Consider the following 20,110-nt stretch of genomic DNA (forward strand, 5'->3'; position numbering starts at 1 on the left):
AAAACGAGCTTTCGATTATTTTGCCATATAAAATTTCATACAAAATAATTGAAATTATTAAATAAAATGGAACGTGAAATAATGAATTACACAATAATTATAAAATAATAAATTACATCGTAATTACATATTAATTAAATGAGAAATAATGTATACGATGTATTTAATAAAATATGTCCGTAGAAACAAGACTAAATGATAATCTTGTTAAAAATATACACAATTTACAACGTTAAATTAACTTACATGACTTATGCTTTTAAATTATTATTGTTTTCGTCATAATTATAAGAAAATAATTAAATCAAAGTTAAATAACAATTGAAATCTGTAATACATGTATGCAACAAGAAATAATATATCAACTGAAATGGTTCTCTGTTAATAATAAAATTAAAAATAGTATACAACAAAATTGAAGGAAACAATGCATCATCAAAAAGTAATGCAACAATATTTACAGAAAATTGTTCGATAAAAACGATAATGCTTCTGGATTTTATTTTTCGTATTTAACAAGATCCTACAGAAATGCATTCCACCGCGGACAATTCAGTTTCTTTCACCTGTGGCATCCTTGATCGCGAATGCACGGACGCGCCAGTGAGTGCCATAATCGATTTTAAATCGATGTCAAGCGTCATACTCGAATTTAACGACGCGATGTCTTTTCCATGCAGATACACGATTTGCATAACACGCTGTACAGGATTTTTCATCGCCCGCGTCAATGTTTATAGGTCCAAGTAATCCACTTAGGCGGAACACTTAGGTCAGCACTTAGAATAATTTTCCGGTAGGCATGGGAAAGCACGAGGATGAGATGCGCCGCTTAATGTCCTTCTTGCACGATCGTGTCGTTGGAAGATCGGTATTCTGGTAAAATGATCTTTTTCACGAAAGCTCGTTTTATGTAATCAACGAGCCATCTGCTATCGAGATCGGATATTGCGATAGAAAAGTATTGTAATTACCCTCAGGCAAAGTTTGTGTATCGGTGAACAAGTTCGGACTTAGATTGAAATCATTCATGATATAATTAATTGAGATAAATAAAAATGTTATATAAAATGAAATTGTGTTTGCAGACACGTAAAAGTTAATAACAATTAAGATGAAAAGATTATTTAAGAAATTGCATAATAATTGTATATAACTATATGTATATTAGTACTAATGCATTTCTTCTCGACAAAGACTAAAAGTCAGCAGTTTCTATAATTTGCACATTTCCGCGTGTGTGTTCTGCACAAGAATGAATACATTTTAGAAATTATGTAAATCGCGCACGGAGAAGCGCGACAGTCGTTAAGATCTGAAACGCGATAGGCAGGGTCGCGCTAATACAAAATCGATTACGGTTGCTATTTCTCATGATATCGTAGAGAGCACAGATGGAAAAAAGTAGCACCCGCGTATCATTTTCGTAGTAGGTATATAAGTTTCTTCCTGCATTTTCGTGCATACGCTATACCACTGATGCGGTTAGATGGATCAATAAATATATATATTTCCTGTATTACAATACAGCCTAATGCTGAATTGAAAGATTTCTCTCAATTTAAACAATTATGATAAACAATAATAATTTCAAAGCATAAGTCATGTAAGGTAATTTGACGTTGTAAAGTTTGCATATTTTTAACAAGATTATCGCGTAGTCTTGTTTCTACGGATATTTTATTAAATTATGTTAAATCTTATCAACGATATAATTTAGAAGAAAGAGACAATTGGAAGAATGTGCTTCACACTTAAATGAATTTTGCATCAAGATAAGACAAACCATCTACACTATTCCATTTTTTATTTATTCCTTTTTTAATTATTATTCCTTGAAATAAATTATTATTCCTTTAAATAAATTATTTCGAAATAGCCAGGATTTCACGTGTGTAAATAAAATAATGTATAAATAAACTACTGTGTGCATGGTTTAAAAAAAAACCTTAATACTTTAATACCATATTAAAGTATTAAAGTATGTTCTTGGATTTGTATTAAAATACTTTAATAATTGTCACACTTGTTAGTAGTATGTATACCGTTTATTTAGTAAAATAATTGTATCAGCGATTGTCATGCGGGAATCGAACATTTTATCGATTAATGGGAATGCATTTTCCAAGAACTAATGACATGCAATATTATCGCTCGATAAATCACGATTATCGTAATGAGATAAATCTCGATTTCACATAAAGTCAGGAACTATTAATTTTCACTATTTGTGTTAACTCCTACAATTAGGTTTATTTGTGTCGGTTTTTACTAATGACATTTTTATAAGATTAAGTTAGTCGATTTTTATACGTATAATAAAATTATATTATATTATTTATCCAATGCTACAAGTTAAAAAATTAAACAGAAATAATAAGTAATAACTGTCATAAGTTCACGATATATGATTTTGAGAAAACAATTCACGCTTCGTATGTCTCGTGTCATTATGTAAATTGTTAAATTGTTAAACGAAGAATGTATTATTACTTTTACTGTACATTAATTTGCCGAATATGTATTTATTCTTGCGGAATAGTGATCTTATCAAACACGTGAATTAGAATAAGAGAAATGGGATAATGAGAGTTTAAGGTTCGCCCGAAAAATTCTATGCCATCACAACCGTGAGATTTATTGTCAGCGGCAATGAGAACCCGACGACGTTCTCGGCTGCGCTGAGAAGAAAACTTCGCGAAAGTACGAAACTGGAACACGAAGATAGGTAATTAAAAAGTCGATCTCGGTTATCGTCCTTCTCAACGCTGTGGAAGAGCTGATAAGGGCTGCGATGGTCGTCGAAGGCGAGACAAGCAGGCACAAAAGTTGAAAGAGATCGAGAAAATGGGAGAAGACGAGCAGGATAAGAAGCAGAAAGATTTCTTCACACTTTTGTGCTTTTTGTAAGCTTTTCTAATTGTAAGTATTACGGTAACATTAGAAATTTTAGATTCTACATTGAATCCAGAATGTCAAACTGAGTGTGCGTAAGCCTGGCGTCTTATTTCTTGGAAGCGCTCATCAATTGGTGAGAGTGCTAGCTTTATTTTTAATAGTTCTAGAGTTCGCTGTGAGTGGAACAAATAGTTCCGGTTGTTAAAGCAAAAAATCAATCCGGATCACAAAGGCGCCAAGTTCATGCTGCGTCTCACTTTGTGCAGGAGCAGAATTTTCAGACCCACTCAAACGATTCATATTATTATTAAATAAGCGATATAATAATAAACAATTTTAAAAAATAATAAAAATTAAGAAAGAAACAAAATTAGAGTACGTAAGTACTCATTATAATATACTCGTACTCGTAATCTCTCTCTCTCTCTCTCTCTCTCTCTCTCTCTCTCTCACTCAATCGCATAAAAACTCGCAGTGATTTAAATATTCGGTCAGATAATAATTGAAATCTCTCGTTTTAAACGTTAGGAGACACGTAAAGAAATTGACCTGATAGAGATAAACGGTAACTGCCAGTTATACGTGGCTGCAATAGTAAATGATGAACGATGATTTATGGTGAGCGGTGGTGCGAGATGCAAGTGGAATACACGCATTTAAATTGCAAATTCTAGATTCATAGCAGTTACACGCGGCGGATCGGAACTTAAAGTTATTATACCGAATGTCCCAAGAGCCGTGCTATGTCCTATCAATGAGAGATTGGCGCATATACATCGGATCGATCTTAAATCTCCCAGAACGGGATTGTCTAAACCATTCGTCGCGCGTCATTTACTCGATCCGCAAAAATGTCGTTCGTGTAGAATCAGATTTCATCCCTGTCGACGTTCCATTTCGGATCCGGCTCGTATGCAGTACACCAATTGAATGAAACGGGATTTCCACTCGCGTGAACGGTAACAAATCGATTGGCTAGTTCCCTCTTTTTCCAATATTTTTTTTTCCTTTTTGGAAATATGTCGAGCGAATCAGCTGCACAACTGTGCTCGAGCGCCACGCGAAACTGGATTTACCGTGCGCAAGGCAAGCGATTTCGTAGATTTCGCAGTCGCTTGGCCAGAGCGCGCGGGTGCGATGTCGCTGCGCTTGTGTTAAAACAATCGTTAACCGCATTAAAACGGACCGCGCGTTCGCAGCGACATGCAACAGTTCGAGATTATTGATACGCAATTATCCAGATTATCGATGTGATAATTGCACCGACGCGAGTCGAATTCGCGGATATTAGTCATGCGGGCTTGCTACAGGATCAGTCCTTTAATCCTTTCGCTTTTAACGGGTAGTAGGTATTCTCCGCATATTATTATCGTAATTGTAACGCGTATTAGTATCGTAATAGACATTTAATATTTATGTACACTTTAATAATGCCCATTGTTAAATAAGCGATATAATACCTAAGCAGTTTACACACCGAGGAGAGAGATAAGCGTACATAAAACATAACGTGGAGAAACATTCAGATATGTTAGAGCAGGAAAACGCAGATCAATTTTTTGGCATACTAGCTAAAGCCACAAGCGATTATTTCTACTGGATTGCTTACGAGAGTCAATCAGGATGCAGAGTTCTAAATCCAGGCTGACTTAAAGCTAAATAACTTAAATTACGGAAAACAATGTTGGTCGTTGAGAAAAAAACCTATAAGCAACGTGAGCCAACACCCAGTTGAAAGCGGTGAAAAATTATGTATAATAATGGTATCAACCAATTGTTAATGTTAGAAATCACACAACATCGCACTGCAATTGTAGGCTAATCCTGGCTAAATCCTGATTGGTTCTCGTAAGCAATCCATTAGGGAAAAATCGTGTCGTGTGCCGTTGGCTTAACTCCTGAAGAAATTTTTATTGATCTCACTCCTCGTAAAGAGTAGTGCACCTCAGGGAGATAATAGCCGAAAAGTACATGTTGATGAACTACAAGCTCAGCGCTTATTTCAAGTCGAGGGGTAAACCGCTGAGGGCATTGTGGTGTACAGATTTGCAGCGTTACCGGGCATTAGGTAATAGGCAATTTTTGGGCATTAGTTTGGGCATTAGGCCTTGCTGGAGCATTATAAAGCAAGATAAAACAAGATAAATAAGGCAAAGAATTACTTAACGCCAGTAATTGATTAGCCAATGTAGAAAATTGCATGACGACCCATGGCTGGGAAATTCTAATTAAAGAAATGCATTGCGAAAAATATTACCTCAGCCAGGGCTTGAACCTGGACCTCCCTACACTCTAGGCGGGCGTCTCACCAATTCGACCGCCGAGGCATGTGGTAATATTTGTCGCAATAAACAGTATTACTGACATCTTCGCGTTTTATTTTTCTGCTATAGATAAATATATCTGCCATAGATAATCTGTTATAGATAAAGCTAAAGATAAATAAGATAACAAAATAAAGCAATGCCCACTGGGCATTAGTAGGCGTTGGTGTATATAATTTTTGTCAGCGGTTTACCCCTTGTTTCAAGTATACGAACAATATTAGATTAAAGTCTAGCGTGAGACAAGTGATTTGAATAAAGTTTCGCCGGGTTCTAAGCTAAGGACAGGGTTCATCGTTCGCTCTGACGTAGATCGAATCGAGAAAAAGGGGGGTGGGACGAGAGTTTGACACAGGCTTCGTTACCTGCGAGACGAGACGCGAGGTATACGTCTCCCTTTACCGTACGGCGGCCGTTCCATCTAAAGTGTCACCCCTTCTCTTAGGATGACATCCCGGACACTTTCACGTGACAGACAGCGCGCAAAAACCACTTGTCAAGCACTGACGCATGGCTCTCACACCTGCATGCAGCCGGGAATGCATGAAAAATGCAACCGCGTGTGCAGCATCGGAATCCCTCTGAAACTGTAGCTGAGCCAGACACGACTTATCGAAAATTTAGAAACAACTCGACGCTCCTCTCTCACGGAGCAACACGCGCCGTAGACTCATGGATTAAGTATGAATAAAACAAAGGCGAGAAATCAAAAGCGCGATCGGCTGTAGGGCGTTTTGTCAAGAACGCGCGAAAGGATGTTACGTCGCGTCGTCTTCCCGGATTAATTGACATTTCTTCGAGTTAATCTTAATTAATACTCGGCTCTTAATTTGCGTCTTGCTTAGAGCGGGGTAAACAAACGGAAGAAGATGCACCAAGCAAGCAACAATAATTCAAGTGCAGCCCACGATGAAAAATCGAGCGAGCTACGCGGATCGTGACTAGCATGTGGATCCCGCTTCTCGTCGCCTTCTCCGACTATAACGCGACCGTACGTCCTTGTCAGCGACATATTCACTTTAGTCAAGACCAGGATCTTGCCGCTGACAATGCTTTATGGAGCCGCGCAAAGCGCAGTGCCGCTCCCGCCGTGAACGGACGTCGTCGACGCTGTCGTCGTCACCGTCGGCTCTTTGTTCACCGAACGCCGTAAACGCGCGGCCGTTAAAACCGGCCTAGAATTTACGAGGACGGGAATGTACGCGCGAGGACTTGGCGATCATCGTGATATTGCTCATTCACCCATTGGCATGTATTCTCGTCGTAATGCCACGCGGACCGATAGTTTATTTACGCGTTGGAAACGGTATCGCTAAGCCTTCTTAGAAAACACATACATAAGTTTTCATTATCCCAAATTTTGACGAAGTAGATTTTAAGTAAAGAGAATAGCCTGAAAATCTCGCTTCTATCTACGGATTCGTTGAACAAGTTGTGGTTACCTTTTACAAACGCGAATGTCTATCAATGGTTTTGAATTATAAAATTAGAAATTTCCATAAGCTTAATTTTAAGAAAGCAGATTACAAACCTTTACATATTAAAATAGATTTTAAAAGAATTTTCAATTAAATAAGAATTAATTGCATTTTTTTCAGATATATTTCTCTCTCTCTGTTTTTCTAAAATATTACGGAGAAATATTGTATTTAGTAAAAACAAACTTTATATTTGCAAAGTATCTCGAGAGCAGAAGCAGAATTTCTAATAGCACGCATATGCACACAAGTCAAAATAACTACCCTCACTAGATAGTTTCATTTAAACCCCGAAAACGACCATGGTATTAGTAGCTACTGCCATTTATTTCCAGTGCCACCATATGGCAAAGCTGTCTTAATACAATTTCATAAATGGCGCTGAGCAAATGTGCATCGTGCAATATCTACTCCGAACGGAGAGCGGAAACTTTATGTAAAACGATCGGATGCGAAAGTGCGCTTCTGGTAACTTCGACTTTCTGGATCGCTTTAGCTTTTTCACTGTCCTATCTTCTTTTATTCGGTCCATTTAGCAATATTCTTACAACGATAATCCCTCATGAGGAGTAAACAATTTTTTAGAAAGACGAATTTTGATAACGTAAAAAACAAAAATTGCAACAATATCTTTTGTGGTGGATATGTGTTCCGCATCAATAATCGTGCTTTAAAAAAAAATTTAAATTGCCTGGAGTGGCATTCGAATGCGATACACGTATTTCTGATAAGCGTTTAGTTATATTTGATATGATTTACATTTCGAATGGGAAGTTGCAATTCATAATTTCGAGCACGTACGCTGAACTGGTGGCATTACACAAAGCCCATTTTAACTAAAACGGAAATAATGTATTCTTATGTTAAAATCCCCCGCCAATTCTAAGTGGAAAAGCTAGGATTTCCTTTAATATAGAAAATGTAAAAAATTATTTTTATTTGTTTATGTTTTAATTATTTATTAAATACAATAAATGTAAAATAAGCTTTGTAAAAGTATGATTATTTCTATCAATTATTTCGATAAAATATTTTCAAAAATTACAACTCTCTCCCTCTTTTTTCCTCTTTTTCCGATAAACTGTATATGTTCATTGAATTTTAGGGCAGCGCTTACGGAGGCCCGTTGTACGGGAGGCCCCAGTGGAATTAAATAAATTATTCTACTTCTCTCTAATAGTCTCGTTTTCTCGCTAGAGATTCGATCGTTGCAAAAGTTGTATGAACTTCAGCTACGTAAGTTGAACACTTGCAACGTAAGAGCCAAGCTTGGCTGCCAGAAGCCACGCTCGCCTTTTTTATCCCACTTACTTTCTGGGGGCCCGGGTCAGTCGCAACGAGTATTCTTCATACGACCAATAAGCTTCGAAACTCACCTGCAACATAAAAAAGATAAAACCCGGTTAGTATAGCATCACACATCGAGTACGGAAAATATTAAGTAGGTATTATAATATTTTAATACACTTCCTTGGTTAGAACTTAATTTAATTTAAGAGAAGTTTTAATAATTCTACAAACTTTGGCCATTATTATATACTGTTTTAAATGTACCAATCGAAATTTTTAATATTGTATAGTATTTTATTGCAAAATGTATTGACAGGATCGCAATAATTTATTTCCTGTTAGTTTAATAAGATGATTTGTTTTGCAGGACTACTGTTGAAATATCTATCGCAGTTTTAATTTCCCCTAATTTTTCTCTTATGCGGAAAAGTTTTGTTTCTATTACTGGATTGTGCTATAACGTACTTTTGGCAAAAATTAATTTGCCGCAGCGCTTGTCCGCAACACAAAAATAAGAAATTTTAATTAAACGCATCAACATGTTTCCTGCATTTTAATTTTAGAATTTCCGGCATGCGTTCGCTGGCGCATCACTTGAAGCCCGATGGTGTGATGCGGCGCCGAGTAATGTATACTCATTAAATATTCAACAAGGACTGCTTAATGACTGTAAAAGCCGGAGCACTCTGCACTTCGATCCCTAAGATAAACGCGTCTTCTTAAAACGCGCCGCTTTCTAAATGCTTTGACATCTTTATTTCTTCCTCCCCTTCGTTTTTACACTTCTTTAAAAGGGGGATCTGCCTCGCAGCGATAACGGCACTGACGGTTCGCGACGAATATTGTTTTACAAAAGTTGCGTGTTTACTTGCACTTTACATTAAACGTGCTCGAGCAAATATTATCCTGCTTTGAATATTTATGGGAACAAAGAGACTCTTGCTGGTTTTATTCGTGTCGCGCTTGGAAAGAGGATGCCGGAATATTTCACAATAATATATTTATTTATCTATTTGTCCATTGAATGTGCGAAATAATAAAAAAACTCTTGTTATTACATTCTCCGTTATTTTTTATTGTAATATAGACGCAATAATTTCGCTGTTAAGATGTTTTGTCAACGTATTTACTGTGCATTAAACTTTAATTAAGTATCCTTGAGAAAAGTATAATAAATTAGTAATGACATATAAAATATTATATATAATTCACACATTCTGCAATAAAATACCAAATAAAGTTCATATCGCTATTCCATAACTACATATTGCATTAAATTATACTATATGCATTTCTAATTAGAAATTGCAATATTAATATTCATATTGCAAAACACACAAACAGACTTGTTTGCAATTTGATTCATAACATAATATTTTGTTTAAAAACACGATAAAATCTGACTAAATTTGTTTGGCACGTGAATTGGAATAAAGTAACATCTATTACAATAGAATAAATATAATCTAAGAGTAAATACACATACTTCAAATTATTAAACGCGATATACGACGGCCTAACAAGAAGCACTTGACATCTTATTTTACATTTATCCTTCTTTTTATTTTAATTTATTTTATAATTTTTGACACCCTATTTTACTTTCTTCCTTCTTTTTATTTTATAATTTTGACGTTACTTTAGTGTTCTTTTTCTTGACGTCTTATTTATTCGATTACCTTTAATTTTGACTTCGATCATATTTCTAGTGTTTGATTTTCTTTATTTATCGTTTCGTATTCACTGTGTCTTTTCGATGTAACGTCCCTGACCGTAGTCCTACTGTGGCTGTTGTATCGAATGGACGTGCCTTCAAACACAGTTTTCTCCGACCGATACTCAGAGACGGATGACATCTTCTTTACAATGTAATCTTTAACTAATATATGTAAGTGTAGACTTGTGAATCCCATTCTCGGTGGCTATACTGCCAATTGTTATACGAACGGCTTATAAATACTCTGGGGAAAAAAGACAGTTAAGCTACCCATTTTAGGGCCCACAATTAGCAATCGAATTATTTGGATAGTTCGCAACGCCACTCTGGGAAAAATTTTGACCGTTTTTTGTTTGTAGTTAAGCAACTTAACATCTCGGTTAGTGCCTCTTAAGTGAAAATTATCTTTGCGTTACTGAATGTCGACGGAACTAATTGAGAGAATTGATTAGCATTACTTAAAAATCTTGGATATAGATAGAATAGCTAATTGCGATTTTTAGTTACGCGGGGTAAAATTCGTAAAAGATTAGAGTTACGAACAATCCAAATAATTCGATTACTAATTGTGGGCCCCAAAATGGGTTGCTGTCGTTTTTTCCCAGAGTAATAAGTTTCTCCAAATTGTAGATATTTCCTTGAAAAGGACCACAATCCGGATGGTCGAAACGTTGGAATAAATTGTTAAATTAAACCACCCAGCCAGTGTAAAGTCGTTAAATAATTTTTCTTCCTGTTGAGACTACGGATTCTATAGACTGATTCAGAAATAACGCCAAGTAATTATACAGTTACATTCGCGTTAAGTAATCAGTGGCAATGTAGCAGGAACCCGTGCGACAATTTATGGAATAGATAATTTCGGGATTTGCCTGCAAGTTATTACGTTCTCATTAGCGTCCCGCGCAAGTTGCTCACGCTCGCGTTTGACTGATTAACAGTCGTCGACGTCGCAACCATTGCCAATGCCCGTGATTAGTCGCGACTCATTTCCATAACGACGATGGTGCATATGCATAGACAAATTGAACCAATCTTTGCGTTCGGTTGCATCGTCTGGGCATTGATAAGCGTCCAGTAATGCAATCCATGCGTGGGATAATTGTCGTGGATAAACAAAGAAAATACACGCGTGCGTATCATAACGTTTATTTTAAAGTAAAACTTTGAAGTGAAACCTTGAATTCGGAACAAACGCAGGTGATAATCTTTCAACGGATTGAAAATGCAACGTGTGCCGCCGTAAATTGTCGATGCGGTTCTGACTCGTTAATTTAATCGTACTGACATAATTAGATTATAAGTTTATTTGTTAAATAGAACGACCTGTTGGCTATTCGATAGCCACAAATTTTCCATAGGTGAAGTCGACTTTGTTAAAGTTAAAATTAATCACAAACGTGATATGAAATTTGAAAAATAAAAAATTGCAGTTGCGACTGAGACTGAGATTCATTTAGAAGTTATAAATTAATCAAAGTAACAGCTGTACGCACAGTTCATGTTTGCTTTTTACAGCCATGTTTGAACTGTCTCATTTTTTCTCATTAAATCTGTAAAAAAGTATGACATATATAAAGATGTATAACCACTTTTTCATTGATATTTTGTACCGTGCGAGCTAACTTGTCATAATATCGCGGATATGTAAGTAGAGGGAAGTCCTGTATGATGAGATAGGATTCTAATGTGAGATAGTAGATTTTCAATGTTCAAATTCAATCTTTCTTCGCAACGATTACACGATCTAACGACCAATTTTCCACCAAACAGATTTCGCTCCAATAAATTCATGGTGGGACCAACAGATGATGTCTATTAATTTAGCAGAAGCCCCGTTACCTCGTATTAGGAGCCTATCTCATAATAGAGGACTACCCTCTACATATCTTAAGGGAGTTTAGGTATAAAAATGACTAAATGCAATGTATTATATCTGTTAAACGAATTTAATATAACTACGAATTTATCGTGTTGATAGCAGCGTCAAAAAGCGCAACGCGGAAGTTCCCGTCGGCGAAATTGTAGACTGGCCCTTCGCGAAATGATACCGCCAGGATCCGTTAATTTTGGTCCACGAAATTTCACGAGATTCCAACTCAAACAAACTTTGACATGGGACTCCCATTTCGCGCGCAGTCACGGCGCTATATTACCCCGCGTACCCGAAAGTAATAACGCCACGTCGGAATTTTGCTGCTGCAACGCAAGCGACGCACCGCAGAGGCCGCATTATCCGCAAGAGATCGCGTCAAACTGTCCTCATCTGTTAAATGTATGACCCATATTGGCTTCTCCGAGCTGCTAATTATTTATCTTTAAGTTTCACCGGCATAATTAATATATATTATAACACATAAATAATATTTGTGCAATCGATAATTTAATTTTAAACATTTCGTGTAGTATCACTGCATGAACAGTCTGATGCACTTTACATGTCAAGGAAAGCCACACGCTGTGTACGAACGAATAATGCGACTGTAAATATATCGATTTGTTGACAGTTTCATTTTATTCTGCATTTTGTAGATATGAGAGGGAAGATCCAATGTAATATTTACGAGTTAAATTAATTGTTCGCTGTATGTTACATGCAGAGAAAATAAAAGTCTTTATTGTTATTATTAACTGATATTGTCAAGTTTCTGCGTCGTACGCGTTATTACGCTGCGTCGTATTAAATTGAACGAGAATTAGTCGCAAAATTTCACAAAGGGATCCCATACGTGCGGCAACCGCTGCACGATTATCATGGATAGTGTAAAAATAAAAGTCGACCATGTTTCAACTTCGCCAAATGCTTCCATTCCGAGCATACCTCCATTATTCTTATGCTATTCGTTACAATACGTCACAGTACAAATTCGCATTGGGATGAATGCTGGGGTGTGGTTCCGCAACCCGTAATGCTAACAGGGGTGCGTTAATGCGGGTCCGACAGTAATAAAAATAAGGGAAGGGCGCCCTTTCGACCTTTCTGCCTTCTGCTTCCTTGCTCTGCCGTTCCGTTAATTTCATCAAACAGGACAGAGGAGAAAAGCCCGGGAAACTGGACCGCTTGTGCAATTTCGATGGGCATATATACATATATATTACTTCTCGTTTATGTCACTGAAGAGTAAAAAATTATATTTTCTCTTACAAAATAAATTTAAAGATTTAATTCAGTAAAATCAGTTAATGCAATTATAGCGATTTTCAGAGAAATGATATTATTTAATATAACGTTTATTTATGTAGGGTAGTCCACGTTCAAACCTTGGCTGAGGTAATATTTTTCGCAATAAATTTCTTTAATTAGAATGTGCCAGTTAGCGTCGTTGAATTTTTCTACATTGGATAACGCTTATTGTTTAAGCAATTAACTACATTGTTCTACTTATCGGCGTGTAATCCGTGTTTTAATTCGGTACCTTTACAACCGCGATAACTATTATTTTTTAAATTTCAGCGCACGCGCGGGATGTAGCTTTATTCTTGAATGACTCATTTATTACGGGGCAAGTATTCCCTCGGTGAGGAAATGCTCACAGCTTTCAACTACCGTAGTTAAGCCGATAATCGATCTGCCGATAATTACTCGATATAGTTTGATTCGAATTTATAACGCGCAAATGTCACGGCAATTAAAGTAAACGGGAGCGAGATATGAAATCCTCTCGAAATATATTTCGTACAGTTGATTTCTGCGAGTAAGAGTTACAAACTCAGCTCTTTAATTATAACTCTTAATTGTAGAACTTTCTATCACGTTCTTGATTCTAGGATAATCTCGACTTTCGTTAAAATTGCTCGTTTCAAGTGATACGCCACTCAAAAGCTGCAATCCACGTTTTAAGTTCATGCAAGATTTTATTCTCCATTAATTTTTGCTTTAACAAACGCCTTGACATTTCCAGATTTTTCCTAAATATCTCGGCAACAATTTTCATCTTGTGTTAAATGTCTCAAATTAATTATTTGCGAGAATTACATCCATTTTAGTGAATATTTTTGAGGAACACACATATAAAGATATAGTTTTTCCTCTACAAGAATTTTTTCTTAAATCAAATCTTCTACTCTCTAACGTTTCTGTATTAAATATTTTAATAAAAGAATGAAATATTTTTAACAAAATATTTTTTGGCTTTTGCATCGTCAGCCTGGATATAATATCACAAACGAAATATTTGTACATTTCACATGTGTAACATTTGCGGTATAAAAATTATCACAGTTTTTAAGTTGTAAAAATTCATGACACTTCTATACTATACAAATAAAATACAATACTTCTGTTTTACAGAAAATTACAATTAAGTTAGCATTATATTTCATTGTCGCTGATACAATCTTCTAATTTTCTTTTCTCTGTTGTTCAACTGCGAAATGCAAATATTAAATTGAAACAAATTACAAAGCAAGTGTAAATAGAAAGTCCAAAATTTTTCTAAACTTATTAAGAAAAGCGTAACCCTCGCGTTAGTACGCTAATTTGTAAGATCATCCACGTTTCCAGAAAGTTTCTCGAGAGAAGAACTTTACTTTGATAGTTCAAAACTTTATCACGGCCACAACTTTTCCCATTTTATTACGAGACCTTTTTATCAAGTTAATAGCGTCTCAAAGCTCGTTAATACAACCTGGTACTAGCATATTTAATTCCAATCCTCTTTGAAAAAAAAGGCAACTTCTGTTGGCAAAAAAGCTCTTGACTCGTGAATCATATCTCTGTGCAGATGTTTTATGAAATAACGCGAGGAATATAACTTGCTTCCACTCATTTATTTAACTTCCCTTTAATTTTATTTGCGGCCATATTTTCTAATTAGCACGAAGATATGCTACAAGAGTAGACAGAATTGAAAATGCTTTGCAATGTGTTGAAGCACATTTATTGCTATCCTATTTAATATTAACATTATTAGAACTTTTATCCAATAATAAACGGGCGGAGCAAATGTTGAGCAGAGCACCTGATCTGTGTTTCCATAACAAGTTAAGCTTCGACGTCTTATGATTTATGACGACGACGAGCAATTTTTCATCCGAGTTACGTTGCACCTTGTGGTCCGCGCGGTACGTCATATTTCGTCACTGCTTGGCTTGTCCGGTAAACTTGAAAATATCCCAATATCTTCGAGACACGAAGTGTCGGAAACGGAGATACGTAATTAATTTGAATGTACGTAAAATTTCATTTCGATGAACGTAATGTAATACCTTTATCCTAATTTTTTACAACGGGATATCTGGCCGCCAAAATAAAATTCTTCCGTCGCGATTTCACGACATCTTGCAATTTCATTTTGAATAATTTAGGCAAATTGCCGCGATAGCTCGTTAGTTTTGCTGCGCAAAGCCCCGTAATATCGGCCACGTTATGAGCGCATTGGAGGCTCGGCGTGTACAGGGTGTCTCGTAAGACCCGGTTTTTAATATCGCATTATCTCCGTAACGAGCGCTCGATAAGCGCTCGACGAAGAAAGAGTCCGTTCCGAATTAGATCAGGAAGATGATTTTGCTGCTAAAGCCTGATATTTAATGGGCGTCCTGTATAAGAGCGATCGATATCGGTACAGTGAGGTGGCAATAAATAATACTAAAAGCTTTGATGTATGTATATTAGCAAGATATAATAAATGTCCATACAATTCGACAGAGTTAACCCTCCTAAAATATTTTGTAGACGTGTCTAGTGATATTAATGGAATGATAAATTTTGTATTGATTCTTTTATATTAAATCTTTTTTAATTTTTGTAATTAATTTTAATTTTTAATTAGCTTGTTTACTTCTCACTTTGCTCACTTCATAAATTCCTAGTTGTCAAAGTGCACCTTTTGATTGTGTAATAGCATTTAATGCACTTGACAAGCTAAGTTATGAAAAATTTATCAATGCAATTTCAATCGTTTTAATCAAAACAGCGTCGTTAAAATGGGCATTTCAAATTGATTGCAATCTGATTGATATACATATCGAGTGTTTCGACAGCTAATAGCCATGGTGTTGGAATTACTAAAATGGCGGACAATCGAAATTCTATGAACTGCACTTAAGCGCAATACGAAAGGACAAAACTAATATATTGCAGAATTCAAATATCTCTTTGGTAAATTCTTTTTCACGTGTAATTGTCGTTTTGCGAGTAAAGAAATTAACTAAATAAAGCAATTATTAAATACAAAGTATATTTATATTCTCAACAAATAATAACTCGAATATTTGTCCTTATTAATGATTGTTCATTTTGATTAATGTGTATGTGTGTGTGTGTGTGTGTGTGTTGCTTGTATGCGACAGCAACACACTACACTAAACGCTCGTGTCGTCGAAACTACGGTAGTAAGTAGCGCGAGTGTATCAAGTGTCAGACACAATTACGTGCAGGAGTTGCGAGTATCGGTCCGTAATTGCCGAGAATCTCTATTCGCGATAACCTGTTGGACTTCGATTAAAGGCTTTACGGCAATCCTAAACGAGACCTTTGATGTTGCACCCATAGAAATACAAGCGCACAGAAGAACAAGCGTGTTTTTCTAGGCGAAGAAACATTCCACATCATGCAATAAATTATTTCAGATATTATTAACTTTATGAATATAACGACGCATTAAGATCTCTTATATAATATATTGAAATATTAATAAAATTATAATTAATTAATTAAAATTTTCACAATATATTAATTAATGTTTAAATATATAAATCCTTAATCGTGAAAATTTTCTTTCCGTTTCTCAGACTATTCCATTTCGTTACTCAGGTTACTCAAGAACAAATACTGCAGAAGTGTAATAACAATATTAATAATCTGCGATGGAAGTTCAGAGCAGTATACGGTTTCAGTTTTAAATTATTTTATTTCTTGGAATTTTTTTTTGAAGAATTAACTTTCAAAAAACATGTAAAGTCTTCTCGAGCCATTTAATAAATCTTGATATTGATGAGAGTTAATGTATAATTAATAAAACGAATCAATATTAAAGTGCTGGAAGAGCCGACATTAATTTGATCTCACGTATGCTTCCAATGTGCTCCTCGAAAGAACAATGAATGTCGGTAATCCTTCAGTTTGAGTGACGTCTTTAATATCGCGCTAGGATAATCGTATTATTGGGGTCGGAAAGGCAATTAATCCATCGAGGCGCAATGGCTCTATTGAAATCCAAGAAAATATTACAAAAAAATAATGCATGCAGTAACATACACTTATATGCATGTTAAATTTATAATAATGCCAATCTTTTCTTCAAATTAATTATTTTGAGTAGCAACATTTCAATAAATTTCGCAAAATTTATAAATAAAATTACATTTAAAAATTTGCAAATTTTTCTATATATTTTGAATACAATTAATTTTACTAAACGCTCAAAATGTTGAACTTCACTGTCTGTGTGCAAGAGTAAAAGAAACGCCGATTACTTTTTTTCGCAATTGAGACTTACAAGTAGAATCCGTATACCGTATCATACTTTATTGGTATAAAGAATATATCGTGTCGATACTGCCATCTCTTCGAATCCCAAAACGGATCCACGTAGCACAAAACGGAGTCGATTATCCGCTTAGGATCACAGAAAATCTCTGATACAATTAAAAGTTCGCCGCTTTTATTCCATACTTTTGGGATTATCCCCGTGCTTATATCTATACGTTGTAACTCTTTACTTGAAATTGAATGCGAGCGTGCCTTTCACGGAATTTACGTTTATATATTACGTTTATAAATTGAAGCAGATTAAGCCTGTATATCGTTGCGAGATGATATACAGACTATATCCAGATATATAATATCGCAGAACTTTACCACTATGGAGGATCATAAATCTGTACGGGTATCTTTATCCCTTTCCCAAGCTCGAAGCTTGTTATCGACGATGTGTACATGATCCCGTTTGGCACGTGATCACGACAGCGACTTCTGAAACAGTAGAAGTCGGCTGCCTCTCGTAACAGAACTTACCGGAGTACCTATCTATCCGAGAACCCGCATTTTCATGTGGAAGGCATACCTATTTCCAGTTCGCTGTCACGATTTGCATTTCGTGCACGAAGATATCTCCCGCAGATGCAAAACTAGATGCGCCTCAAACTTGATTCTCTACCGCTCTTACAGACTGTCACGGGGTTACATCGGGAGTTGACGAAGTCGCGCTCGCTCCGGCGGAAAACTTGACAGTGAGAACTTCGACGTAATCTCGAGATTCCGTGAGAATCCCCTCGGTCCAAGTTCCATACAAGTGCAAATAGCATTTTCATCGCGTTCACCTTTTTGCCAAAAATTTTACTCGCAAAAGACTAATTATAAAGAAGCAATTATATGTATTATTTATACATTATGCAAGTGTAACAAGTACTTTTTTAAATACAACAAAAATAGCAGATAATACGTTAATATGTTAATGTATTTTAATATCATTTAAATGATATAATTTTATTTAAAAAAGACTAATTAGTGTTGTAAAAAGTAATTATATGTATTATTTATACATTATGCAAGTATTACATATACATATATATATATTTTTTAATTCATATAAGATTTAAGCACGTGTTCCGCAGCCGAAATAAAGGCAACGCTATTCTGCTTTTATCGCAACTCTTATCACAGTTTCCGCGCGACACCGGCTCGCCCCGACAAAGCGGCGAGTAACGCAGAGAGGTAAAGAGAATTAAAAGGTATCCCGCTGGGGAGTTCCAGCTTCCCGCAAATTAAGTTTCCGCTCTAAACGCGTCGCTTCCCGACACTCTTCGCCGCGAAATTCGCTGCACGAGGTGTGTTCGTCCGGCGGCCAGACGCGCCAATACAAGATTTTTCGAGCTTTTCGGTATTAATGACACGTACCCGCACGTGAATGGAACGCCTTCGAGCCTTTCCCTCTTCCCCAACAAAGAAATGTCTTATACCACAAAAGAACTGCGGCGTATATCTCGTGAATTCGTTTTAATCCTCTCGCTTCGGGCATACTCAATCGCGAGAGCGTGCAGTTTTAGAGCTCTACGGTATTGTTGCTTTTCTGTTCGTACACACGTCATGAATTACAATTTCAGTCTTTTGAGTTACCTGACATGGGCTCTCACGTAGAATAACAAAAAGACGATAAGAGAATGATTTCAATATTTCCGAATTAGACGAGTCATTAGTTTCCAATAACCCTGCCGAAAATAATTCTACAAAATTCTACGAAAAAATTAAACATAACTGCCAGAATCTAAGAAATTCTGCGTAAATTTAAAACGTGTTGTAAAAATCAAACATGAAAACGCTAGAATTGGAACACCTTCGTTAATTTTTATAATATTCTACAAGTAAACAGGTGCTTTAATTCTTTAAGATTTTGTTGTTTCTCAAATTTTTTAAACTAGTAAAGTTTTGTACCAATTTTTACAAAATTGTGCCTTTTCGTGAAATAATACTTGCGATAATTTCTTGATTTAAGAACATTGTAATTTGTGGTACTATTTCGTAGATATTTTTACCAAAAAAAAAATTAATGTTTCGCCGAAGATATAAAAATTTCTACAAATTTCTATTTCAAGTCAATTTTATGTAGTTATTTATAAAAATTTTTCCGCCAGGGAATCAACACTTTAATTTGAAAAAATCGCGTTAAACATTACTAGATGTCAAATTTTTAATCCCAATCGGTGAGAAATAATTTCCTGGTATCCATAAAAAAAGCGACACGATTGTGTCGTTTAGGAAGAGAAGAGAGACACATAAAAAGAGCGCCATAGAAAACGGCGCCATTATGGCTAGCCAAAGGCAATATTTTCGTAAACACTGTCTCTTTATGAGCTCGCACAGCGCATCTTCAAGCGAAATGCATATTCACTAATACGCCATCATTGTTTCATAATAATTCAACTCTATGCAACGCCAATATGCAGTTAATTATATATCGCTCTTTTGCCTAATCAATTATGGCTAATCAGTGATTATTGTATGACAATAGACGTTTTCAATATTTAATTATCGCTGCTAACTGTCCAATCTGTTGAATAACAAAGCCGACAAACAATTAATCCGCGCGCAGCGCACCACTCGCTGAATAGTTTCCGACTCTCTCATATCGCACATACGTATGTGGGTTCGCAATCTTGCCAGAAGAAGAATAAGAGACAAGACAAACGACGGAGAAGGCGGCAAAACTGCGCCACGCATTTAAGAGTGTGACAGGGGGATTACCCTGTAGGAGGAAAGATAATGGCGTCCCCGAGGCTGGCCAAAGGCGACACTTTACTACTCCCGACAACTTTACGGGGTTGCCTCGTGCATTGCCTCTCGCTGCTCGGACGATGTATGCGACCATTAATGAATTGAGCCAAGACTGCATTGTGTGCTCCTCCGCGAGGACGGATTTCAGGGGATGAAACGACGGCGGAGGGGAGGGAGTGGGGGAGATGAG

The 20,110-nt window shown here is 36.2% G+C and overlaps 1 protein-coding gene and 1 long non-coding RNA gene across 3 annotated transcripts in view; both read right to left on the reverse strand.

Annotated features, from left to right (window-relative positions):
- The window catches only part of LOC105569016 (furin-like protease 1), a 227,624-nt gene that overhangs the window by 80,218 nt on the left and 127,296 nt on the right, over positions 1 to 20,110 (reverse strand). The window lies entirely within an intron of this gene.
- Positions 6,826 to 20,110, reverse strand: part of LOC105569011 — a 126,080-nt gene continuing 112,795 nt past the window's right edge. The window contains exon 3 of the long non-coding RNA XR_001009469.1: positions 6,826 to 8,076. This is a non-coding gene — a long non-coding RNA (uncharacterized LOC105569011). The remainder of the gene's footprint in view (positions 8,077 to 20,110) is intronic.

The sequence above is a fragment of the Vollenhovia emeryi genome, unplaced genomic scaffold (assembly GCF_000949405.1).
Source record: "Vollenhovia emeryi isolate VEMERY1.0 unplaced genomic scaffold, V.emery_V1.0 DF939126.1, whole genome shotgun sequence".
NCBI lineage: Eukaryota > Metazoa > Arthropoda > Insecta > Hymenoptera > Formicidae > Vollenhovia > Vollenhovia emeryi.